This window comes from Pollicipes pollicipes, unplaced genomic scaffold (assembly GCF_011947565.3).
Source record: "Pollicipes pollicipes isolate AB1234 unplaced genomic scaffold, Ppol_2.1 Scaffold_4219;HRSCAF=4965_pilon_pilon_pilon, whole genome shotgun sequence".
Lineage (NCBI taxonomy): Eukaryota > Metazoa > Arthropoda > Thecostraca > Pollicipedomorpha > Pollicipedidae > Pollicipes > Pollicipes pollicipes.
Window position 1 is genome coordinate 33,143,368 of NW_023596448.1, and position 5,726 is coordinate 33,149,093.

The 5,726-nt window shown below is 51.5% G+C and overlaps 1 long non-coding RNA gene across 1 annotated transcript; it reads right to left on the reverse strand.

Moving 5' to 3' along the window:
- Positions 1-2,710: 2,710 nt before the first annotated feature.
- Positions 2,711-4,620, reverse strand: LOC119094877 (uncharacterized). Its single transcript, XR_005093835.1, has 3 exons — positions 4,533-4,620; positions 3,284-3,470; positions 2,711-3,123 (listed from the first exon to the last, which is right to left on the reverse strand). It is a non-coding gene; the product is annotated as an uncharacterized LOC119094877 (long non-coding RNA).
- Between the last annotated feature and the right edge of the window lie 1,106 nt (positions 4,621-5,726).

Sequence of the window (5,726 nt, forward strand, 5' to 3'; positions counted from 1 at the left end):
GAGAGAGAGAGGATGAGAGTAGGAGAGAGAGAGAGAGAGAGAGAGAGAGAGGGAAAGAAAGAATACAAGCTAAATAGCTAAGCGAAAACATCATTGAGTTGGTTTCAACGAGATTCGCAATTGGTAATGAAGTTTATGATGATAAGTAAATTATTGATCACGTTTTACCCGGTCAAAGGTCTGCAAGCGACACAGTGACGTAACCAGGCGTGCTCCTTGTACGTATGAAGTAACAGGGTGCATGGTTATATGCGTTTGAACCATGTATTTGTAATGAACTGCCTCGTTAGCATAGCAATGTCACGCTAATACTTTTGCCTACATTTCTGCCGGCAAGCGGGCAACTGCCCTTTCACCCCCCCCCCCCCCCCCCCTACCGTGCCGCCCTCGGCGCCACCAACACATCGCGCGCAGTATCCATAGCCGAGCAAAAATAGCATTCGTTGTTCCAGCACGAGCGAGTCGAACGTAAACCTTGGTTTTCTTTTCGGGAAGGAGCTGTTCAACCGTACAGCGCATCGCGGTGCATTTAGAGAAGCCGGCTTCATTGTAGTGCAAGTGCATACTAGATCGTAGTGCGGCGCCTAAGTTGTCATGGATCTGCAAGACGATAGTCTAAAATCGGAGTGTTGGCTGCATTCTCCTGCGCGGTGTCTCGCAGTTATGCTTTGTCATGGTCTATGAAGGGCGATTCCGTTTTTTTTTCATGATTGCCTGAGCCGCTTTTGAAGACCGTTTACTTCAGGGGGGAGGGGGGAACCTAGTCGGAACTAGGTCTGGCAATCCCACGGTGACGTCACTATGGGAGTGCCCGAGGGCATTTACGCGTTTAAGTGCAAGACAAGACTGATGTTTTGACAATCATTCTCGAGTGCTACTAAGGCGTTTTTTCAACGGAAAGGGTCTCAAGACGTTTATTGGTATGTCTCCTAGCCATACCCGGAGACAAAAAAGCTGTGGCTAGTCACATATTCCAACACAAGCCAGGATCACTGTACCATGCCCTGCATCCAATAAAGGCGACTTTTATCACAATGTGGCGTGGTTATCAGCCTTACTGTTGCATATTGTTTCGGACGTGCGGTCCAGATGCGGGCTGTTTCCAACCGGCGACAGGTATAGACCAAGTAAGCTGAATGCAAACGATATATTTTAGTGTTCAACCAATACGAAGGCGACAACAGTTGTTTTCAATGCTAAAAAAGGCACCTGGCATTTTCAGAGCCTCATGACCTGAGGCGTCGGAAGGGCAGATGCAATGTAATTTTACCTGGTGTCTGTAATAACAATGTCTGGAGCGCTTGTAATCACGTGTATAGGGTCGAAAACGATAGTTTCCACTAAGTCCATTCTTTGAGATATTGGAAATTACGTCCCCAAGCTATGGGAAGGTTTGCAACAGTCATGTTTGCGCTCCCAGCAGTCATGTTTGCACTCATGGCCTCTAAAACGTCAGCTCTCAACGCCACAACACAGCACATGGGTGTACACCAGCTCAGCGGAGGAGTCCACCTCCGTTACATCGGTCGGATTTGATTTATACACCGTGCAAAGGTCCGCATAATGTTCGTCACGCGTGAGGTAACGCACAGCATGTCCCGCGCAACCGCCAGGAAGGTGCTGAGAGTAATGAACACTGTCGCCTACCTTCTCTAGTGGGCTGCCGGTGTCGCTATGCCACAAAACCGCCGCATTGGGAGCAGCCAGGTCACAGGAGACCATCTCAGCCCGGTAACATAATATCGCCACCTGTTGCTCCAGCGCAGTCAGGTCCAGAGGAGAGACTTCCGCTCCAGCGTAGTCCGGTCAGATGACGGGCCTCCTCCTCCGGTGCAGCAGATGACGAGCCGCCTCCTTCAGTGCAGCAGATCATGGGCCGCCTCCTCCGGTGCAGCTGGGCCACCGCCCACCTTGCAAACTGACGCCTCTTCAGCCTCTCGCGGTGCTGCAGAGTTTCCTTTTGGCGCATTCGGTTCAGAACGCTGAGCCTGATGAGCGTGCATAGCCGAACAAAACGGCAAACCATCCGGACATCCAGGGGAACTGGCTCCGTGCACAGGGTCGCTACTCGATGACTCTCGACTCTCTCGGCTCTCTCGACTCTCTCGACTCTCTATCGACTCGATGACTCCCGGGTGGCGGGAGAGTCGGTCCGATTCGAGATGGTGACGTGTGCAGAAGGTCGACTTCATGGTTTTGAACTTCTCCATCCACTTGGTGGTTGGGACACTCATCCCGCCCTGGCTGAGCAGCCGGGTCCACACGGTCTGGACTGGCGCTGTTTCCGCGGCAAACGCTGAAGGAGTCCCGAGGCTGGGGTCGACTTTTCGGCACTTGGCTGACAGGCAGCCGGTCGCATGGGCCATCCCATACTGCTCGGCCGAGACGCCAGTCTTGGGGTCTGTTGGTGATACAGTGGAAGGCGATGGGGTCGGTCGGCTTTGGTTGGTTTCTTCCAGAAGCGACTCATGTCGCCGGTGGTCTGCTGATCCTTGACAAGATGCTCCTGCAGGAAATCAGCGAGGATGGCGCGGCCCATGGGACCACCGTCTTCTGCTCGTGGTAGGGGTGCGGCCGATGGCAGGCGCTGCGTCAGTGAGTTCAAGCCCTGCCTCAGTGCGTACATCAGCGTCAGGCTGCGCACCCGACACTTTGCTTCGCTGGGACCTGGGTGCGGGCTCGAACCCCTCTCCCACGCACCAGCCCGAAGTACGATTCAAGAATATCTTGATTTACTCGGCCCGGCATGACGTAGGTATCCGGGCCAAGGACAGACACAAGGTCACCCACAAGACCCCGCATGGACTTGACAGTGACGATGGGTCCTTTCTGGAACGGCAGGAGCGAAGTTTTCTCGCCAAACGTCAGCAACATGGCCGCCTCCATGTCAGCCAGCGCCGTGTAGTGTGCCGCACTGTCAGGGTTCATGCCACGGCGGAGCTCTTTCAAGTCTGTGGGACACTGCCCGTTAAGGGCGTCGAAGCCGTGGTCAAACACGCGTAGGTACTGCGCCTCTTCATGCCGGTTCGTAAAGGTGTCGATAGCTGTCGCTACGGACTCGCTGAGGATTTGGACGGCTGGGCGAACTCCCTGACGTTGCTGTCCGGTCTGTCCAGTCCAGTCCTGGGATTAAACAGAACAAAATTAGCTGATTTGTTGTCACAAAACGTTTCGTGGTTACAACATTAACTATTAAGGTCCAAATGCATCGATATCATTTTCATCGCATTACGTTATCATCGCAGATAACTATCACATTACAACCGGGGAAAATCGTCTGTACCTCCAGATGGCTTTCCACGCCAAGCTTGGGAAGGATCCTTAACTCCTTGTCGCCGTCAATGGCCAACACGTAAGCGAACAGCTGTTTATTAATTCGACCGCCGTTGGGAAGGCGCAGGCCGTCGTTAAGCAGGTGGTTGCGGAGCAGCTTGTAAAGGTGGGGCGTGTCCGCGAACATCTAGATGTTGCTGAAATGAGTTTATTCGTGTCAACTTTCTGAAAGATGCATTGCTAGGACACATGAAAAAGTTGACGGGTATGCACATGGCATGGTTATAACTGGTTGCGATACGGCAAAACACTTTTTACTGGTTGGGATAAGGCAAATCATATAGATATATTTGAAGCAATTGAGACAGCCTCGAATTGTGCGCCTCATCTTAGGTAAACTCGGTAAATATACACTCTTCAATATGCGTGCAATCTGTGACAACGCACATAACCCACATTGCGGGATGATACATAAATGATTGCAAATAAGTGTAGTGCTAGAGATTCTTGTCCGCAAGCTGCCATTCGTCACACGTATATGCGGTTACCGGCGACACGCGACTAAGTCGAGCAGGTATCAATTCTTACAAAGGGTGCACATTGTCAACCATACTAAATGCGTACTCAGGTGGAAACAGAGGTCAGTTAAAGGTCACTCGTTGCACCGGGCCGCGTGACTTAACACATCATATTCGAACAGGATGTGGGCAGGATGTGACTCACATATCGTTAACAAACGTAGGTCATGAGGCGACAGGAATCAAGGCATAGAGGAAAATATAATGGTACCTGCTAGTCAGTAAAAAGGACCTTTAGTTTGGCTCGGTAGTGGGCTGCCACCTCCAAGCACTTGGCCTCGACCTCTTCCGTCTTGCGGTTCAGACAGTTCGTTAAGTCGGAGATCTTCCGTCGAAGCCTGGCCAGTTCGTCGGGATCGGGACAGGATGGACCAGGTAGTGGACTAAACGAGGCATAAAGGACACCATTTGCAGGCTTTTGGATAAATGAGTTTGGACACATGCGCATTGTACAAGCAAGCGAGCCGCTGCCGTCAAAACTATGCGTGATCTAACTTTGAAAACTACATCAGCGTGTCGGCCGATTCGTGTCGGCGGTCGCCGTGGGCGTACTGGCGTGGATTTTGTTTTCCGACATTCACAATTGATGCGGCGATGTCGGCGCCTAATATAACAGCCGCTGCTGTCGAAAGCATTCATAATCTGGCGTTGAAAACCACATTGGCGTATTGGTCGACTCACTCTATGCCACACGTTTGTTGGTCGCATTTTCACACATGTCGCTCGCAGATCAGCCTAGATTAGTGGGCTGCATGGCAGCTTTTTGCGCCGCGACGGAACGGCGCCGCCCGGTGACCCTGCTGACGCCGGAGGCTGCTTCAAGGTTAAACGGTCGTCTGATCACGTGATTGGCTGCCGTAATTCAATGCCTCCGACCGATTATGCCATCTTGCACCAAAACCTAGACACCGGCGGGGCTGCGGCGACACAGGAATGACGGTGTACCATGCGAAATGGTGCGGTCACACGTGTCACGTGACATGGGCTCAATGGTGGATTTTGCTCTCTTCCACGGGTTCGCGCGTTTTGTGCCACATCTCGACACCCATGGCACGAATACACGCGGGATTGGGCGCACTTCGATGATGAATGGAAAGAGCGAGATGGTGTTTCACTCAATCCATGGCAAGGGGTAATGCTGTATAATACAACGGCAGTGCTACCATCGTTCAAAAGGCTGACAGTTGATGGATGGGCAAAAATCACCGGCACACACCCCAGGACCGTTCGCTCATCCCATGGATAGGTTTGGCTGTGTTTGCAGAGAGCGCGGCGAAATGCGCTCGCCTCCTGCAGCGGCCGCCAGACCGCAGGTACCACCGCGTGAGACCGCGGCCGAGTCTAGACACAACAAAACAGAGTGCTGGAGCAGGTATTGCAATAAAACCTACAAACCAAAATGTTAATCTTACTCCTTCTGTATCTCTCTCTCCCAGGGTTCTGGATAGGTCTTGCCTCCACTTTGAGACGTGTTGAGGGGTTTGCCATGGGGTCCTTCCCCGGGTTGAGCAGCTCATACTTCAGATCACGTACATAATCTCCCGGAGAAAAGTGAAGGTAGCAAACTACAGTGTTTTTGTTGGTATTGATTTCATCCCTCTTAGCAGCCTTGATTCAGCCTTCGGCTGCTTTTTTGGCACTTGGTAAAGAGTGAACAATGACATTGGGTGGCCTCACGCTTTTCTCATCTCCTGTCTTGCGATGAGAAACCAGACAGTATCTTTCCATTTTTTTCAAGCTTAACACCTTCAAAATCTGCAAGCGTGTAATGTAGGTAAGCTCACTGATATGACTGTTGATAACTTTTTTAGATTCTTACCTATGTTAAAATTCAATGCTAAGGTATGGTAATGAGGAGTTCAATTGGAACCTGAA